Source organism: Corvus cornix, chromosome 9 (assembly GCF_000738735.6).
Source record: "Corvus cornix cornix isolate S_Up_H32 chromosome 9, ASM73873v5, whole genome shotgun sequence".
Classification (NCBI taxonomy): Eukaryota; Metazoa; Chordata; class Aves; order Passeriformes; family Corvidae; genus Corvus; species Corvus cornix.
This window is the reverse complement of record NC_046339.1, coordinates 271,515-292,150: the sequence shown is the minus strand read 5'-3', so window position 1 is coordinate 292,150 and position 20,636 is coordinate 271,515. Positions and strand designations below refer to the sequence as shown.

General features: G+C 47.1%; 1 long non-coding RNA gene across 12 annotated transcripts in view; it reads right to left on the bottom strand.

Annotated features, from left to right (window-relative positions):
- Nucleotides 1-20,636, bottom strand: part of LOC104688104 — a 72,377-nt gene that overhangs the window by 26,137 nt on the left and 25,604 nt on the right. For 5 of the 12 annotated variants that reach the window (XR_005602612.1, XR_005602621.1, XR_005602610.1 and 2 more), the window contains 2 exons: nucleotides 4,933-5,546; nucleotides 394-4,149 (listed from right to left, as the gene is read on the bottom strand). This is a non-coding gene — a long non-coding RNA (uncharacterized LOC104688104). Of the gene's footprint in view, nucleotides 1-393; nucleotides 4,150-4,932; nucleotides 5,999-20,636 lie in introns of all 12 variants that reach the window. The other 7 variants (XR_005602615.1, XR_005602617.1, XR_005602620.1 and 4 more) reach the window with 5 other exon arrangements.

The window sequence follows — 20,636 nt, the reverse complement described above, 5'->3', positions numbered from 1 at the left end:
AAGGAAAGGGGCAACATTTGTAGTGCAGTTTTGCCTGAAACTTCAGTCACATCTGTGCTGGTTTGAGGTGATGAGGGTACATTTGAAAAAGAAAGCAACAGGTTTGTAGACGGCAGACCCAAATCACAGCAGTTACCAGATTCATACCTAGCAGCCCTCACTGCATGCCTCTGTCCTCTCTCCGCCAGGCTTGCTGCCGTGTGCAGAGACAGTTGGGACCATGGAGCCATCTCCCCTCCCAGGGAGCACAGGGGGTCTGTGGGGTTCCCCACCTTCCCCAGCACTGCTCTGGGACACTCCTCCAACAACACCTTGTGGGCAGGTTGGCACTGAGGATCTTGGGAGCTGCTGGCCATGCTGAGAGTCCCACAAAGAATGGTGTTTTCACACTACCTTCTCCCATTATCTCCTGTCTTCCCAGCTGCTGCTGGACACTCGCCGCAGAAAGGAAAGCCGGCAGAGCACGTGGAGGGAGATCACCAGGAGACTTGGGCCTGGACAACTGCGATCGGCCGCCTCCAAGCTCTTTCCTTGCAGAACATGCTGGGAACAAACCGCGTAGTGTCACATAACACAAATCAAAGTGATGTTCCCCACTGAGGAGGGATCCACTAACCATCAGTGATGCTTTGCTCAAAGCAGGAAAAGTATGAAGAAGAGCACAGGTGAGGAGAAGGGAAGAAATACCTTTGGAAAAAAGCTTCCAAGCCAGTAGGAATGTGAAATGCCCAAACTCAGCCCAAGTCAGTGCACAAGGAAACAGAACTCTGCAAATACAAGGAGAAAAGACTCAGCCACACCTCTGAGCAGTGGCAGAGCTGCCCTATCCCTGCCAGGAACAGCTAGCAGTGCAGGCAGGTGACTTGTGTCCTCATCCCCCTCAACAGAGAGAATGAGGGGGAAAAAAAAGAGACCAAAGAAAGTCATGGAACTTTGCCGACAGTGAGGAGCTGCACTGGAGCAGGCTTAGGGCTACAGCACAGGGAATTTCTCTTGCCTTGCAAAAGTATTTGCAGGTCCCATTTTAAAGGGAGTGTTTTAAACTCCCATTGGACTTACAGGTTCTCAGGGCTCAGAGTGTGACAGCAACAAGTGGACAAAGTTCCTTGTTCATGGTGACTGAATTTGACCCTTTCCAAAACTCCCCTGGGCAAGGTCCACAGGTCACTTTGGGGGATGTGGGTCCTCCCTGCCTGGCTGTTCCCATAGAGAGATTTAGATCGACCTCTGCCATCTCTCTGCACATTCCTGGAGTCTCCCTCCCTGGAGTCCCTGAGGGGGCACACAAAGTGGGCAGGAGCACCAGGCACCGAGATGCTGTGTCCTCCTTGGCCACCCAGCCTTGGGCTCCCATCAGTGCACAGGTGCCTTGGTGTGACTCAGCTGATTCCTGCAGGGAACAGGTAGAGCAGCCCCAGTGCCAACTGGTACCAGACAAAACAAGGCAGTTTGGGGAGATAGGGACATGCAGGACCAAAAGGGATAGTACATGGAGGGTGGGGAGGGAAATTGTTTAGAGCTGGAGCTATTTTTGTAGAATCTGGCTGTTAAACACAGAACCATGGTGATTTTAAAATTCTGCTTATTGAATCAAGTCACTCTCCTGCCAATTGGATTCCTTCACCAGGCTGGACAATCTGACACCTCCACTTAAAAAAGAATCTGCCAACATGAGCAGCTTGGTGTTACAGGATATAGAACCATCCCTGAGCTGCACTCCCTGGGCAAGCCAGGCTCTGTGGCTGGGAATGGAGCTCTTTTATGGGAAACTTCTGCACAGTATGGGAAGAGCCTTTATGCCCTCCAGCATCCCAAAACCTGAAGCCTCCGGCCTCTGGTCCATACCCACCATACTGTGGGGATGGCAGGGTGCCCCGAGGAGCTGCGCTCCTCCTCTAACACCCCCAAGTGAGCATTCCTGCTTTTCCCTTAGTACGGACAGCTGTGTATCAGCATTCCCTCAGGACACTGTGTCCTCCACAGAAGGGCCCGGGACAAAGAGCACCTTTTGAAGTCTCTTGTTACTCTGTACCTGTATTTCTCATCTCTGACAAGCCTACCCATGAAATTCCAAAAAGATAGTTATCTCTTAAAAAATAGCTCAGGCTGACCACTACTCTGATCCAAACCTTCCATGATACCTTTCTGTAAGCAAAGAACTACTTAAGTGGTACCCTTGAGGATAATGTTTCACATGTGCCTCATTTTGACACTAATGAAGGCTACTTTTTGTACCAGCTCTGCTCTTACATGATTACTGCATTTTTTCTGTCAGTAGCACTTTCAATTCTATTTACTAGTTATTGCAGTTACTGCTTGGAATGCACTTCACTTTGGAAACAGCAAAGGCCCATGGACATTTTACATGAAAGAAACATTGATGTGACTCTGTTAAAGAAAGCAAAAGGCATTTTGTGGATTTTTGGATTTGCCCAAGTCCTGTATACTTATATTTCTTGATACTACTGCAGAGTACAGGAGATATTAACAGCTGTGCCTTGGCACCAGCACTGGCCCTGGCAGTCTGTGCCAAGGTCATGGCCAGTAGCCCCAGACTGCCCATCAGCGCCTCACTGACCTGCACTGAACCGCACGCTCACCGCCACACAACATTAATTCTGACTTATCCATGAAAATGAACAATTTTCCAATGGCAGAATGGACTCAAACTGGTGATCTTGGCAGACTTCAACCAGGTGAAAGTTGACGCTGTTACAGTCTTGCGAGCACAAAGGAACGCATCAGCCGTTCTTCTGACGTGTAACAGGGCCATAATGCGGCTCTGACCCCATGGCTCTGCCAGAAAATCCCTACACTAACATGTATTGAAGCAGTCTAGGCTGAGCTTGTCGTAAGTCTCAGATCTCTGCATGTTACTCATTCCAACGCAGACTCTAGGGCTAACCACAGTAGAGAGAAAAATAGCTGAGGACACAAACACCAGAATAATTTTAAGCATTCACTACTAAAATACTGTATATATTAGAAATGCTGTCAGCATTTACACTAAAATCAAAAGCATCCCTGATTTTAGGCTTTGTTTTACATTTCATGCTGATTTCAACAATAAATATGCAATCACAAGAACTTAGTTAGAAAGTTCAGCAATTTTTAAGACTCCTCAAAGAGAGCTTAAAATGACTCCCCAAAGCAAGGGACCTTTCCCAGCAGCCAGAGTGTGCAGAGGGGCTGTGTGGAGCATGGACTGGCAGTGTCACCACAGATCCTGCCTGTAACATCCTCCTGTTATGGGAGGATGAATCCATGAATAAGCCAAGGTCGAGGTTTGCTGTGCTGGCTGTTCCCACGCACTGAGGGCCCAGCCCAGCATGGTTCAGCCACAGCTCCTGTGGCTCTGGCAGAACCTCCCCATCAGCCATGTACAGGGCAAGACTCACCCAGAGGCTTCATGTGCCAACATCCAGTGGGACTGGAGACTGTCTGGCTGCAGGGATGGCTGCTCTGCTGCCGAGGCACTTCCCAAACCCCCTGTACAGAGGCTGCAATCCCACCCCCCATACACTGTGGACGGGGGAGATGTCTGAGCTCAGCAGGTCTTGAAGCACTTCATCATCAGTTTTGCTTGTTTATTAGTGCTCCCCAGCCCCAGAAAGCAGCAGCACTTCACTTCCAGGCGAGCCACTGAGAGCATGCACCACCCTGGGTGGGACACAGGCGTGTGGAATGTGGGCACTGCTGCAGAGGGGACATGGGCACATGGGAAGCAGGCACTGCCATGGGTGGGACACAGGCACTGCTTCAGCCGGGACGTGGGCACATGGGATGTGGGCACCACTGCAGGTGAGATATGGGCACGTGCCCATTGCTTCTTCAGTAATTGTACAGACCTTCAGGACCAGAAGTTCTCATCCAGAATCCCCACCCTTTCCTGCAGTAGTTTCATCTTTTCTTTATTTATCAGAGCAATATCCTTCATAAATCAAAAGCCCAGGTCCTTCCTCCCCTACTGCAGAGTTCATGTGATACCAGCAACACCCAGAAACAGTGACTCCTCTGCATCACTCACCCCACACCATGGCCATGCTCCCGGGGCTGGTGAAGCAGGCTCCAAGGGCTGGAGAGTGAATCTTTGGGAAGTGTTGTCAGTTAGAAGGGTGAGTGTATCTGTTTTATATGTTTGCTGACTCCCTGAAAAGAGAAGAAATGAAACTCATTGAACTATTCAAAGTGAGGACTAAAATAAAATGACTCCAACAAGGAATACTTGCATTTAAAAAAAATGGTATGAGTATTACCAGCTGAAGAGGCTACTGTCTCTTCTAGAACACGCTGCTGCTGACAAGACCTTAACATGTTGGCTGGTATCACCACTAACACCTGAGACAGCAAACAAGAGCTAATCCTTACACTGCTCTTGTGCTAATGACTGCAGGAGATAACTGATGTCCCTGGCAAGTGTCCCATTTAATTCAATTAACTCCAGCCAGGCCCTGGTGATTGCACTGGTAGTGTCAGTCAGAATGCCAGAAGCCAGTTCTGGAGTCAGACGGTAAAACCAAGTCAGTCTCCACCATCCCTCTGTAGCCCAGCCCCAGCAGCCAATCCCATGGGTAGCAACCGACCTGGAATCCACAGCAGCTTCTACAAAAGTGTGTGGAAAACCATAATTCTTTCCCAAAAATGCTCATCTTTTTTTCTGAGAAAATGCAGGCAACTTATTTCATTGTATATTTTGCTTACTTATTCTGAAATGCTGGGTTATGTGTTGGGTTAAGTTGCAGTTTCATAGTGCTCCTGCCCCCACCTGCAGGTCCAAGCCAGTGGGAAGATCATGTTTCTCCTATCACAAGGGAGATATCAGCCAGCTGATCCGGGGGCACACAGAGCTGTTGGCCCCTCCAGGGCTTGCAGAGATTGAGGTGTCTGAGGTATGAACTGAAATATTCTGATAAACATGAAAAATAAACTCACCATGAAAAATTAAGCTGCAGGAGCAATTGGTATATCCCCTCAGTTGATACGATTTCCAGGTCTGTTTGATAGTAAAAAAATACTTTCCACATATTTTCATTTCCTTTTGAACATTCTTCAGCTGTGAGCTTCAACAGGCAGCGATGTATCCGCCAACTCCCATTATTCAGTTAGGAAGTTTTGAAATAGAAAGAGATATGCAGAGAAGTTGAGAAGTTTCCTTGGTGGCACTTATGAAGTATTAGTCTGGGATAGTAGGTAAAATCCTGAGAAGTCCGTACACTGCCAACATAAATAGAAAGTGTATTTAAAGATGGGAGATTATCCATTCCTTGACAGAGCTGTCATACCTACTCTGTTGTCAGTTCTTAGCAACAGTTTTATTTCAAGGTCAGTCCAGCACAAATAATGCCCAGAAAAGCTCTTCCGCTGGAAGACAAAGCCTTCAGACCTTCAAAAGGAGCCATAAGGACTCTTACGTGACCATCAGCTTGGACATGTCTCAGAACCAGCATGAGCCAGTGGAGATTTCTGAAGCTTCACTGAGTTTTTTTGTGGAAAACTCGTTACGGTGTTTCAGTCATCCTCCAGCCTTTGTATATCCTCTGGAATGGCTGAGAGCACAACAGGGAAGCCCAAACAGTTAACATGTCACTGTGTTGCACCTACAAATCCACTGGAGAACAACAATTCTCTGAAAATAAAGCTCAGCTCCTCTATGTCAGTAACTGGCTTCCAAGTCAGAAAGCCTGTGCTGTGAGTCCACTCATTAATATTAAATACATGTTTAAATAAATTTCTACATCCTATGGACATTCTTTCCATCCCATGGCTCGAATGGATAAAAGTGCTGGGCTCCTGGTACGGATGTTGGCACTCATCTCCCATTTGTTCCCATCTATGTGTTTGGTATTTTCCAGAAAGAGCCAACCTCCCAGCTGTGCTCCAAACCCAACTGTGCCCAGGTGTTTCCAGACAGCCCAGGATACTCTATCAGGCACCACTTTTACACCAGTTTAAGATCCACGAGAGATAACATGGGGAGATCAGAGCTGTGCAGAAATACCTGCAAGCAGAAGAATGCCACAAGTGCAGTCACATTTGGAATTCCCACCCTTGACAGTGCTGAGGAATCCTGGGCAGGCTGACCTCGGTGCTGCTGCAGCCACGCTGCAACCCAGAGCAGGGGTGCACAGAGCACAGCACACATGTCCAGGAGAGCACCTGGCTGCACTCAGACCATGCCAGCAGCAGTGGGACAGAGCTGACTATCCTTCCTAGAGTGTCCCAGAGAGCCACAGGTGGCCACTGCTTGAAGAACACTCCAGTCCTTCCTTGCTGCTCACGGGTACAGGGTGGTGCATGTCTTTGGCATCCTGCAATTAGCAGCCTCCCCCCTTCAGATCTGTGAGTGAGTGAGCCCCAGCAGGACTGTGTTAAGCCTCATCTTTTGCCAGGTGGGGTGTCAGCCAAGGGAAAATTGTGCCTGATGAAGGCTGATGCCTGTGTGAGCCATGTGTGTGTGGCAGCAGTGGAACAGCAATAAAAAAATTGCATAAAAACCCCAGGGCCTTTCAAAGCATTTCTAAATATTGCCCCAATTTCCCTGTTGGGTGTGAGGTTCTAGGAACCAGCTACCCGCACAAAGCAGCTGTGGAGCCACGTATAAAACTGCCTCACCTGCTGTACAGAAAGAGCTGACAATAGCATTAGCATGAAACTAAAATTAGAGGCTAATTGGGTTCTGCAGTCACTGAAATTGATGACAGCTCAGCAATTAACATCCCTGAATTTTCTTGACTAAAATAACCCTAAAATCTGCTCCCATTCATGCTTCTCCCTGCTCCATAAGCAAATGCTGTGGTAGTCTGGCACGCTTTGCACACAGGGGAGTTCTAGCACCTCTGCCAGGGCTTGTGCTGTTCCCAGCAGTTACTGGGGCAGGCATAGGTCTGGGAAGAGATTGTGCATCTGCAAATCAGCATCATTTCACAAAAAAGGGATGTGATATTCAATGCCAGGTCATGGGAACCATCACTAACCATCACCAGTGCATGAACACATACAAGACACGGTCCAACAGAAACCGTGAGGGGCAATGGCATGGTGTCCCCTGGTCCTTGGTGCAGGTAAGTCTGGCAGTGATGCCAGACTGGTGCTGCTGCTGCTCCAAGCAAAAGAGGGTGATACCAACATTAAGAAGTGAGGGAATAAAAGCATCTCCTGCTCAGGGTGTCAACACCAGCTCAGAGTGTTGGAGTGGGACACAGGCCCAGCCTCTGTCAGCACATCTTGTAAGTGAATCAGAACATCTTCTGTTAAGGTGGGCAACAACACCTACTGAACCTTTCACTTGACCTCCCTGGGCTGCATCGCACATTTGGGGCAGAGCAAAACACACCGTATTTAACTGTACATGTTATTTACAAGTTGAGGGGGTTGTTCTCCAAGATCCAGAGTGAGAGATCAAATGCACTGCTATTACAGCTGCAAGCAGCAATTGCTCTGCATCTCCCTCAGACAATGTGCTGCAGACTTGCTGTGCAGAATATGGCCACGTGCAGCCTCTTTCAGGCTTTCTGTGCATGTGTGGCGTGTGCCCATCTGCCTGTGGTGTGCTCACCTGCCCTGTGCTCACCTGCAATTTGTGCAAGATATCTACGGTTTCATTTTTAGTTCATTGTTCTGTACAACATTTGGAGTTTCTGATCCATAAAAGCATCTTATGGTGGTACATTTGGAAAAGCCATGGCATGCTTCTGCCTCTACTCACAACTGAAGTCTCTGACTGCTGACAGAGCTGAGCTTTGTCCCTCTTCTGTCCCTTCCTTCAGCATCTGGCTTGATTTTGCTCTGGCTGGCAATTTTATCTGCATTCTCTGGTCCAGATGTTGCCTGTGGCTCTTCATGAGAATTTCCCAATTCTGCTGTGACCCATGAGGCAAGGAAGGGGCATGGTATGAGGCCTGTTCCTCACCTCAGCTGTGATGAAGACTAGGCCATGGCTGGGCCTCTCCTGCTGCTCCTGCTCACAGACATGTAACTCATTGCCATCACCACACAGCTCATTGCAGTCGCTTGCTCCACTCTCCTCCTCCCTTCTTCCTACACTTGCTGCAGGCACAAAATGTTCCCAGGCTCCCACAGCCATGCCTGGGGCATGCCAAGTCCATATGCTGCTGTCCCTTTCACACACATTTCCAAAGGGCAAAAAAATGCACTCCTTGAAGATACACTTCTCTGTGCACCGTCCATCAAGCAGAAAGAATAAACCTGGCCAAGATGGCCACAAAAACATGTCATTGTTTAGCAAGGCTTCACTTGACACCCAAAGATAACAAATATATTATTTTGGGGTAAAGTAATAGAACCAGTTCTATTTCCAATGCAACATGCCTAACTTTTTCTTAAGTAAATCACTTTTGTACTCATTTGGTTTAAAACTCTTGGTGTGCCCAGAAGAAAAATGTCTGCATGTGTATTATATATATTATACTACAGATATTATATACCTCTGCATTATACTACAGACATCCATTCCTTCCACCACTTATTTCAGTATTTCAGGCTACAATCAGAGCACTCTTGGCTTTATTCTAAAACTCACCCCCATAGATTACGAGCAAACAAGTTTCTGCATTAGAAGTCCACAGCTCACGGCTCTCCTTGGCTGTCCCAGGCAGCTAACCCTGCTGGAGACGTTTGCTCCGTGCTGGCATTTGGAGGGGACCATGATGTTTTGCTGTCGCTGCCAGCTGGCAGATGCGTGCAGGGGCCTGGAACCCCCCCTCTGTGGGCTGCGTGGGTTCATCAGCCTCCATGCCCAACTCTGCAGAAGCCATCGGGCTCCATCCCCAAGAGCATCATCACGGGAACTGAGGCTTCACTTACAGCTGGTTGCAAAATATAGACCATGAACAGCATGGAGTTTAAGTGCCAGATTTTTTCTTGACTGATTCTCCCAGCTGGTGGTAAGTTCATATTTCAAGGTAACATCAAGCTCATCAGTGTCACAAACAATTGCTGCCTTAAGAATCAACAAAATCCTTCCCTTCGTTAAGTCTCACCTGAAGAGTCCCCACATGCAGGAATATGTCTGACAGCTCTCTGGGATACCAAGGCATAAGCAGCATAAAGACCCATGTGCTGGGTGAAAGCTCAAACCTGGGGCTGGAAATGTCCTCCTGAGCAGCAGTAATTGCAGCTCACATCACAACATTCCAGATAACAACAGCTGAAGGTCCCTGTTTCAAAGTGACTGAACATTTCAGTGCAAAGCTGAACTCTTGTACTCATCACTGCAGCAGCCTCATGGGGCTCATTCTCTTCCCTGTCCCCTAACATATGTGAATTATCCTCCCAAATAGCTATTTTTCTACCAACAACATGCACATCTTTTCAAAGGCAAAGTGGAAATCCCTGCAAGTATTTCTGGTGCTGCTTCCAGTCAGAAATAGCAGTAATCTGATCCACAAGAGAATTGCATTTCTGTTGCTGAATTCCTTTGTACAAGTATCTTTGCTTTGAAAGAGTTTGGCAGCAGTGAGGCACAGGCTAATTTTACTTATAAGGTGTGAATCAAAGAAGATTTGCAAGTTTCTGAGTCACAGAAAGGAAGCGTCTGTGGCCTTTCACCACTTCTGTCAAGAGAATATGTCACAGTTCAGCTATTTTAGATCCAACTTCAGACCGCTCACTGCGCCCCACAGATCCCCATCTCCCACCACCCTCATGCTCTCCCCAGGCATAGCAACCGGGACAATTCCAGTCTTCTCTTGGGACCTGGGGAACTTCCAGCCTTACTCAAACCTGCTGTTGTTAATGGGATGCATCACCACGGGCTGCAGTGTGAGAGAGTTGAATAAATTTAATTTGGCAGAATTCAGCAGACGCTTTGTGAGAAAAAGGGGTGACCAAGGAAAGGGCGAGCTACTCCCCACATCACACAGCATTGAAAGCCCTGGGAAGCTGAGGGCCTAAGCTACAAACACTGCTGCAGCAGCAGCAAGCTTCCAGGGACTGCACTGTGCCTACAGCCTGACTCTGCTACCACATAAACAAGGGACTATAATCAACCAACTCCTTCTGTGCTCCTGTGCTGCCATGAGAGCTCCCCCCCGAGGCCAGGCTGTCCTGAGTGTGGAGACAGCGCTGCTGCACTGGCTGTGGTAGCTCCAAGGAGCACATACAGGTGTTCAGCTCTGCTTCCTCCAGTCCCAAAGATTTCACGGTCTCTGAGATGCTGTTGAGGCCACTTCTAGCCAGCAGCTGAACCACTGGGGTCACCCCAAACACGGGAGTTCATTCTGCCCAAGAGATGAGGTGGGGCAGCCTGTGCCCACAGTACCTGGCAGCATGGCCCCCCTGCATGGCTCCCAGGGTGATGTGTACAAGTGCTCCCCTCACTTTTTATCTCTTTATCCACTGCTCATGACAGACCTGATCTTCTCCAGGCCTACAAGGATATGCCAAGGACTGGCACATTACAACATGTCATTCCACTGTTACCACCTGCTGCTCTCTAACCCCAACAGACCATTTTTCTGCCCTGTCCCAGACTGGGGGTGACAACACCATCTTCTGCCTTAAAACAGGTCCTCAGGGTTTACAGACAACAGGCATGGTATAAAAGCTGCACAGCAGTATCAGCAGGAGTGGAGGGGTCCTCCACCTTCCAGCAGCCTGTGGGATCTGCCCATCGAATACATGGGTGAATTCTCCCATAGAAGTCAGTATTGGGCATGCTTATCTGGCTTAATTATTTCCGTTCACTGCCACATTCAGCCTGATCCAGCACAGCTCCATGGCTCCACAGCCATTGTCAAACTAAATTCTTCCCTGATAGTCTGTGGACATGTGTATTTGTCATCTGCAATCTATTCCTTGGTTTCTGGCATGTATTTTCAGTGCTTTCTCTCAAAAGCTGTTTCAGATTTCCCTGGGCTTCTCCCTGACCTCTGTGAGTAAAGCCTCACACAGTTTAATTGTTGACAGCTGTGTCAGGAGAAGTATTTTTATGTTCCTCTTGCTGCAGCACATGAGCTACTACACAAAGGGTAGCCTGGCTGTGTAATACACCATAATGTGGAAAGCAGACCATGTCTTCTGAGGGGGGGGTTTGGGGGGGTTTAACTGTCTGTGATGTTTTTCAGAGATAATTGCAGTTCCAGACATGAAAATGCTGACAAGTAAAAGGCAGCTGAGCAAACAGGTGAAAAGCTTTAAGTACTGGGTTGGATAAAAGTGAATCTCTCCTCCTTTCCAGGACCTTACATTTCAGTTTCATGGTAAAGAAAAACACAGTTAAAAAGAAAAAAAGACACTCACTTCTGATTTTTTTTCCCCAGGCAAAAGATGGGAAATGCTGCGGACTAGATTGTTCTCCCTTTTCTGCCAGGCTGAACTCAAATCTGAAACATCTGTTCACATAACTTGAGACAATCTCTCCCAGTGTAAGCTCAGACTCTTCCTGCCATCAGTGAAGAACTACCAGTTACGTTTTTTGTGGAAGCCTAAGAATCCAGACACTTCTCATGTTCCCTGCAAGCACTGAATAACAATGGGTTCTCACTACCGGCAAATCACTTGCAAAGAAAAATTAGCATCTCTTCAAGGATTCTAAATCCTAAAATCTGTTTTTTCTAGAATGACACTGTACACATTATCCTTCAGGAGTTATTCAAATTGGGCAGTACCAGGTATATAAAAGAAGTATCTCACCCAGCACAGCAGGGTTAATTCAGGTGATTGCAAAGATAAAGGGCAGGGGAAAATATTCCATTTTCAATATAGAACCACAGACTGGTTTGTGTTGGAAGAGACCTCTAAAAACCATCTTGTCCACCAACCCCACCATCAGCAGGGTCACCTTTCATTAGACTGGGTTGCCCAGCCTGGACTTGAACACTTCCAGGGATGGGCAGCCACAACTTCCATGGACAACCTAGTCCGCTATTAAGGTACAATCTGCAAGGCAGAGAGTAGGATTTTAGCTGAAAGTATTGAGGACCGAATTTGCTTGCAGAGCTTGCACACAGCCCTGGGTTCAGGGCTCACACTCCTCGCTGCATCCCCAAGCTTGGCAGAAGAGGACCTACGGCCCATGCAGAGCTCAGTTCTCATAGAAATGCCTGTGTGTATGTACGTATAGAAGGAACACATCTCTGGCTATACAAGTACCAGAAGTTCAGAAACAGAGCAGTGGCAAATCAAACAAAACGCTGCAGAGCTGTGCACGATCCTAACCCTGTCCCTGCTCTTGCAGCCCTCCAAGAGCTCTCTGTATTCAATATGTTTTGGAGCATGAACCCCATCCTGTCAGAGAAACAGACTGGAAATCAGGGTTCCTTTCTGATTCTGCTTCCAGTTCTCTGTGTGTGTGTACAAGTCACTTTGTTTCCCTGCTGTTTTCTTCAGACTCACATGACATGATGTACAAGTGGGGACTGTCCCCAGCTACAGACCTGCACAATGTCCCAATCAGCGAACTGGATTGGAAGTGAAGGGTTCTGGAAGCCACAGGGGAAAGGAAAAAACAAGAAAAAAGAGAAAAGAGAGAAAAGAAGAAAAAAAAAAGAAAAGCGCACGTACTTCACCGTATCCAGTAGCTTTCTCATGTGGAGAAATGCCATCCTGATTATTTTTGCCTTCTCCCCACACAGCGGTAGATGGAGCCCTGCTTCCCTGCTCTCGCCAGCCCGGGGATACAGCAATACCAGAGATCCCAGCTGTAGGACCTGCCAGCACTGCTGCAGGGGACAAACCTGAGGGGTTACACAGGAGGGACCTCGGGCTCACAGCTCCTGCCTGACTCATGAAATTTCCTGAAACTTGAGAATAACAAAAGTATTCGACTAACCACAGTATTGCCTTTTCTTCCATTTAGGCATTGGGTAATGTTTCTTTCTTTTGTAAACTGTCATCAGGATTACAAGGAATTCACCAGTTTTATTTCTTTTGCAAAATATGGAATGACAAGTTTTGCTTGCCATATTTAGAAAGAACATATATAATAGTTGTATCACGGTCGTGAGCACTGGAGACTACATTATCCAGAGGATTTTACAGGAACTAAAGGTCAAGGGATCCATGGCCACTTTCTCCACCACTGCTTGCAGCTCTAATGCCTGCAGCCTGTGTGTGACAGCAGGACAGAAAGGGATGAGGGAACACTGGCAGCCATGTGCATCTCTGCAAGCTGAGAAAAATTATATAAATGTGGATGTTGATTTTCTCTCCCTCCCCATCTCCAAGTGCTCCTGCAAGTGACACTGGTACAGCCTGCATGGATGCAGGCAGCCTCTGGAGTCATGCACCACTTGGCCAGAACTACTACTGCAGTTCCCTCAAGACATGTCAGCCAGGTCTTCTACAGCAACAGCTGACAAATGGAGTATTTCAGAGCAGTGAGAGCAAAATCCACAGAATCACAGAATATACTGAGTTGGAAGAGACCCACAAGGATCATGGAGTCCAACTCCTGGTCTTGCAGAGTCACACCATGTTCCTGAAGGTATTGTTCAAATGCTCCTTGAACTCTGTCAGGCTTGATGCTATGACCACTTCTCTGGGAAGCCTGTTCCAGTGCCCGACCACACTCTGGATGAAGAACTTTCTTCTAATATGTAACCTAAACCTTCTCTGACAACTTCAGGCCATTCCTTCCAGTCCTGTCACTGGTCACCATAGAGGAGAGATCACTGTCTGCCCCTCTTCTTCTCAAGAGAAAGCTGTAGACTGTGATGAGGTCTGCCTTCAGTCTCCTCTTCTCCAGGCTGAACCCTCAGCTGTTCCTTTTATGGCTTCCCCTCAAGGCCCTTCACCATCTTTGTTGCCCTCCTTTTGACACTCTCTAATAGCTTAATGCCTTTCTTATATTGGTGTGGTGGCCAGGTGAGGGCACCCCATCACAGAGCAGAGCGGTACAATCCCCTCCCTTGCCCAGCTGACGATGCTGGGCCTGATGCCCCCCCAGACACAGTTGGCCCTCCTGACTGCCAGGCTCTGCTGACTCATACTCAACTTTCTGTCAACCAGGACCTCCAGGTCCCTTTCCAGGTGCTGCTTTCCAGCATCTCATTCCCCAGTCAGTCTGTAGATCCAGGGTTGCCCCATCCCAGGTGCAGAATCTGTCACTTTCCCTTATTGAAATTTATGCAGTTGGTGATTGCCCAGTCCTCTGATTTGTTGAGGTGTCTCTGCAGGGTCTTCCTGCCTTCAAGGGAGTCAACAGATCCTCTCAGTTTTGCATCATCTGTGAACTTGCTCAGTATCCCTTCAAGTCCTGCATCCAAGTAATTTATGAAGATGTTGAAGAGCACAGGGCCAAGGGGGGAGCCCTGCAGAACCCCACTAAAGGACCAGTGCCAGTCTCATGTCAGCCAGCCACTGTCACCCTTTGCACCTGACCCGTGAGCCAGTTGCTCACCCATCACATGACATGTTTATCCAGCTGTGAGATGGACACTTTGTCCAGAACGATATTATGAGAGACAGTACCAAAAGCTTTACTGAAATCTCAAAAGATTACATCAACTGGCTCCCTTTGATCAGCTAGGTGTGTTACTCTGTCATAAAAGGAAATCAGGTTTGACAAGCAGGACTTTCCTCCCATAAAGCTGTGCTGGCTTATACTGCTCTCTCTTTTTGCCAAATTTTTGAGGGGTTGGTTTTTTGTTTTGGTTGGATGGTTTAAAAATGCACCATGCACATCCTGCTTCATTCTGCTGCACATCCAAGTGCAGGCTTGACTGTGAATAAGAGCAATCCATGCTGCCGGGGAAGGCTACCCTCAAAGCCAGTGTACAACCTGTTGTTCTCTGGAAACATGTACTGCTAGACAAGAAATATATAAAACCACATTTTGTCTTGTTTTAGATTCTTTGAAGAAGACCATGTTATGCTCGTAAGAAAACTGAGATCATCGCAGAGTTATATGAGATGCTGGAGATGATATTTGCCAGTAAAGTAACTCAATATACATCTATTCTGGCACTCAATAATTAAAGAGAGGCCCCCAGCAGTGAATTGCAGGATGATTTGCTCACAGCAGCAGCTCTCCACACTAGTGAGGTGCCAGAACCTGCAGTCAGGCACTCACAACTGCACACCTCATCTGCACAGTCCAGCTTTGAAATGTGAGTGGGCAGTGTTTTTAGCAGTACTGATTTTTCATTTCTCCAAACAGAAATTAACAGCAGAAGTGAGATTAGATACCCATCCCTGAAGATGGGGGTTTTCTGCTGATTAGCCTAGAAGTGACTGACTTTCTGAATTCAAGACCTTATGCTGCCTCTGATCCTGCCCCTGATCCTGACCAGATATAATGGTCTGTTCAGACAGGATCCATGCCCCAGCCCTAACTGAGTAAAAGTCTAGGTAAGGACTTTGGCATTTGATCTTTACAAAGCAGAAGCTAACAGGTGACAAATTAAATACTTCAAAGTAGTGAAAATTAAACAGTCCTGCAGTCATGAGTGTTGGCATATGGAAAGCTGCCACTAAGCTAATAATGGAATTGTCTACCACAGCACAGAGGGAGGTCCAGGCATCACAGAGCAGCCACACATCTGGAGACTGGGAACACAGCCATTAGCAACCTGTGTTTAAGTAGCACATTCTTGCTACCTTCCTGCCAGCTGCTCATCTTCTCTCACCACAGGCCAAGGGCAGAGGCCCACAAGCAGTAATGTGGCACTGGGGACAAACTGGAGCAGCCACATGCACAAAGGAGGGTGCCTCAGTAGAACCCTGCCTGTCTGCATACACCTGCTTTATTCAAGTCACAAAAAATGGGCAACTGGTTCATCTGTCACACACCTGCATTTGCATATTCTGGACACCAGCCACTTTCACTGGTTCCTTCAGGTATCTGTGAGGAGTGTAAAGCCGCTGGGGGATGACCGTTCCTGGCTCACTCCAGCCTGACCCCAGCACAATTTTCTTGTGTGCAGCAGAGACACACTGCTTAGGAATGGGAGGAGACTCGGAGCCAGGAAGTGGAAGATGAACCAAACATGCAGGTATCACTCACAACCAGAGACAGAGAATGATTTCCAGACAGGTGGGTATGGAGCTTGCACAAGGTGTTCACCTATTAATGAATGACAGAGGAAACTAAACTGGGACAGTGGCTGCAGCCAGACAGCAGACAGGCTACTCACCAGCAGCTGCCTGCAAAAGAGAACCCAGGCAGGGATCGGAAAACCAAAGCATGGAATGTGCTACAGGAGCCAGCAGCAAGAGCTTAGATGTATGATACAGCTGTAGGAGGAGAAGGACACTCACATGAAACATCCATCACCACATGCACAGCTCTCCTGGAGATGCCAGATGAGGCTGATTCACAGCACTCCCCTCAGTGTCGTCCTTTCTGTAGCACAGAGAGCTGACAAGAGATAACGAGCACTAAAGAGCAGAAGGGAGATAAAGCACTAAAGAGAAGAGGGACATAAAATGCTGGAGAGGAGATATGCATGAGTGCCCAAACACACACAGGAACAAGCTCAAGTATAAAGAATGGGCAGCTTTAGCACTGAATCACTCTTCTCTTCCTGAAGTACCTGCCCCATGTACTTGAAAAGACTTTCAAGGTACCAAGTTGTATCACTACTGAGCAAGCTGGATAGCACAGGGCAAACCAAGTGCAGACAGAGCACAACCATGCTCGTTAAGGATGCATCAGTCTATAGAGGAGCAGTTCATGCTGGCTAAGGGTGGCTGGGAGAAGATCCTGCTCCCAAGGAAGCAAAAGGAAAGGAAATTCCAAGAAGTTTCTTGGCAGTCTAGTTCTGTACCCACTGACACCCACTGCAAGGGGTATTTGTTGGCTTAAGAGATGTACCATTGGTGTTGGCAACAACTACAGCATGGTTAATTAGGCTACCTTCCCTTTTTGACAATAAAAGAGACCCAAGTGTCTCAGATTCACCAAGGTGGATTTCTGTCCAACTGCCCCTTTCAGAACATCTCTGAAAAAAAAAGTCTTAGGATCAATCAGTATCTGGTTCTCCAAGTTCATGCATAAAACACCTGGTGCATCCACACAAGCTGCTGTTCAGTCAACCCTGATACTGATTGCTCATAGCAAAGACAAATGGACACAGGGCTCTCCACTGGAGGTGTATGCTCCAGAAAAATCTAGTCCTCTTTGCCTGCAATTGTAGCAAGAAAATAAAACTGCAGAAAGAACCTGCAGGTTCTTCTATTTAATGTTTCAGTGCTTCCCGGTCAGAGGGATGGTCCTGCACCTATTAGTCTTCCCAGCAAATATAGCTGCTGTGTTCCATGTGTGCAAGGCCTCCAGAAGTAGAATTTAGATGACAATTTCATGCCTACAGAGACTTCACTTATTGGTACTGCATCATCTGCCTGTAGAATGAGGCTTTTACATCACGTCTGATTGGGAACATGAGCTTCCAAAAGCCCAGAGCTGCATCAGGTGAGCTTGTTGTTGGTCTTCTGATAATGTTCCTTTGAGCTTGCCAGAGCACGAGTTTGAATCCTGCAGCACTGACTACAGGGGACACATCTGGGATGGATTTCTTCAGGACTGGCCAAGTTCCTCCACCTGTCAGGAGGAAGGGATGGCTTTTTCCATGCTCAAGGTATGGATTACTGTGGCCAGGCATAACAGGGAACACTTCTGGAGGCCTGCTCTTTCCTCAGCATAGGGTGCTAACGATGGCCAAAATAAAGATTTTTAGCACCAAGGATGGCATCCTGGCCTTCTCTACCCGTGGCTCGTGCATTTCCTCTCTCTTTGGTCCCTTTATGCTCTCTTCTGCTGCCACCATTGTCTCTGTGCTCTCCTGCCCCTGCTTTATCTCAAGCAGTTCATAACACAGTAAATTGTGAAGGGCAGGAGACAGGAGGAAGAAGCACTGGGAGGCTCATGCCCTCTTATTCCCTTCGTCCATTTCTGGGAAGGTGACACTGGACCATAGCAATGGTGTTAATACCACACAGGGCAGCAGCTCATGAATTGAAATAGCAGGAACATTGACAGTAGTCACAAGTCTCAGAAAAGAAAGGTGATGTGGAACTGGCTTGTTCATCTTTTCCATGACAGGAAACATTTCAACCCCTGTTATCAGCACAAACATTGTCTACACCTATCATGCTTTGCAACTCGCCATACTCCATGTTGGGGTGACGTGAATAAAGAATGCCAGAGTGTTACTTTTCCCTTCCACAGAACAAGCTCAAAATGCAACAAAACTCAACCCTCTGTTGTTTTTTGCAGGCCCCAAAGCATTCAGCTGCTCAGTTTACTGTGTCACAGCCCACGGATGTATCAGCCCTCTAAGTAAAGGACGCTGGTCACCCAGAGCCAGCTGCTGCAAGGACCACAGGACAAGTAGCCCGTCCAGGCTACCAGCTGTCAGCCAGCCTGCCTCAGCCAGACAAAAATCCTCCATTTTTGATCCAAATACATCAACAACCGAGTAAAGAGGCAAGGAAGAAAAAGGGCAACCAGCTCTCACAAGCACATACACAGCACTGTCTTCAGCTCCCATTTTTCAATTATTTTTCTGCTTTATGGCCCCTAACACAAGAGGAAAAATGGAGGTGAGCTGCAGAAAGTAATCAGTCTCTCTTTCAGCTTCTCATGCATTCACACCAAAGCAGAGCTTGGATCAGGGACACCCCCAGGAAGAGCTGGAAAACACATTCAAAGCTTTGTGAAGAATTGCTTTTACAGGACACAGGTTGTTTTGGAAATCACAAACAAAGGGCACTGAACTATAACAAGTTTTGAAAGGTCAGCAGAAAATTCCTATGGCATTTCAGACACAATAAAACCTTATGACTTCATAATGTTAATCAGAAATACCACAAAGAAGCCTTACTGGAAATCACAAGTGAATCTTAAAGACTTTGATCTAAGCTGGAATCTGGCTGCTTCAGATATTGCTGCAGAAAGGTTCATAACCCTGAAATCAACAGAAAGGACACATCAATGAAGTACATGTAAGAATAAGACCCATTGGGTCTTATTGGCCCTAACTCTGATTTAGTAAAACCAGGATAAGATAGGATGTTAGCCTTGGCTTCAATGGTTCTGAGCTGTCCCTCAGACAAAATCTGTAGTAGAGGAGCTGAACTCTAAAATTAGACAATGAATTAGCTAGACTTTTTAAGGATCAAATTCTTTGTATGCTTCTCACTGAAAGCTGACTCAAACAGCCTTCTCTTTAGTGACTGTACAGTTAGATTTTGGGGCATCATGTACTCGCATCGGGCCAAATTGCTACAATTTGCCTCTCTACTTCAAGTGAAGGTTTCCTGGGGAAATAGCTGTTGCAGTAATGAGCCATCCCTGTGGGCCCAACAGCACAAACTGTAGCTCACTCTAACATACCAGCTACTCCAGATTTCCTTCTAACCTACATTATGCACAGGTGGGGTTTCATCAGCTGTAATTTCACTTCATGCAGAAGGTGACTGTCTCTCACGCATGCAGCATAAGCCTGCACAATGGCTCAGCAGCCCCTGGGCTCTGGCTTTCAAGGCTGAGAGAGGGCTCCAGTCCCAGGGTGTCATAGGTATCAGATATGTGTGTGTATGGATGAGGTACACAGTTGACCCAAATCTGGTATTTGTAAGTGCAGCTTGGAAATATAAAATGAAAAGGCAGATATTTTATAAAAACTTGGCTATCAAAACAGGAAAGCAAGAGAATATATGGGCAAAAATCTAACTTCAGATGACAACCAATGCATGTTTGTTTTATGGATATCAATTATCTACGTAGGCTGTGAAAAACACTCAGAATAAAGCAGGGATGTCCCATGGTTTTCCTTTTCACTCAAAGACAGCCTAAAGCAGCAGCTTTGGTGATTTGCTTTCCAGAGTTTCTCAGGTTATGATGTAAGGAGACAAAAGACATCTATGACTGAACCCTGCCTCTCTGCCTCTCTCTACTTCATCCCTCTCTCCACTAAGTGTTTTTTTTACCTTTTCTCATGACTAACTGACTACCTGCTATGCCAGTCCTGGTTTTCCTCCCAGATGGCAAACATCCATCTCCTGGCTGCACTCACTTGCAGGAAGCAGCAAACCTGCTGCCTCACTCCCCACAGCACTGAAACAAGTGACATGAGACTAAACTTCACTGTAACCAAAAATGTACCTAATCCACTGAAAAGTGTGGGGCCAAGCTTGCATGACATGCTGCTTGCAGAAGTCTCAGACTTGGGGGTAAAACAGAGCACCAGTTTTAGGTGTATGTTATGTGGTAGATGGAGGCCGCTCATTCCACTGTTAAGAGGCACATGAACACAGAAAAACAGTGTTAGACCCAGCATTAGCGGCTGATCATTGCCATGATGGGAGAGATTTATCCTGTAGCACCAGATATTAAAGCCTTTACATAGTATGCAACCTGCTCAACAAACCCAAGATCAGGAGACACAGACACCTGTAGAGAGGATAAATAAAGCCCAATAAAAAGACAGAGTTACAAAGACATCTTTAATTCCTGTCATGAGACCTAGACCGAGGATGAAGGCTCTGTTCTATGTGCCCCACAGTCATCACTACCCTCTTCCTTTAAAGGGATTCTCACCTCAGTAACCCAGCACCCTCTGGAGCGAGAGTTGTGAGTTCTCTCATCAGGCCACAGAAAAGGCCAGCAGAGAGCACCAAGCCTAAACCTATGAGTCTGAAGTTATTTGAAGACAAAAGCACACACAGAAAAACCT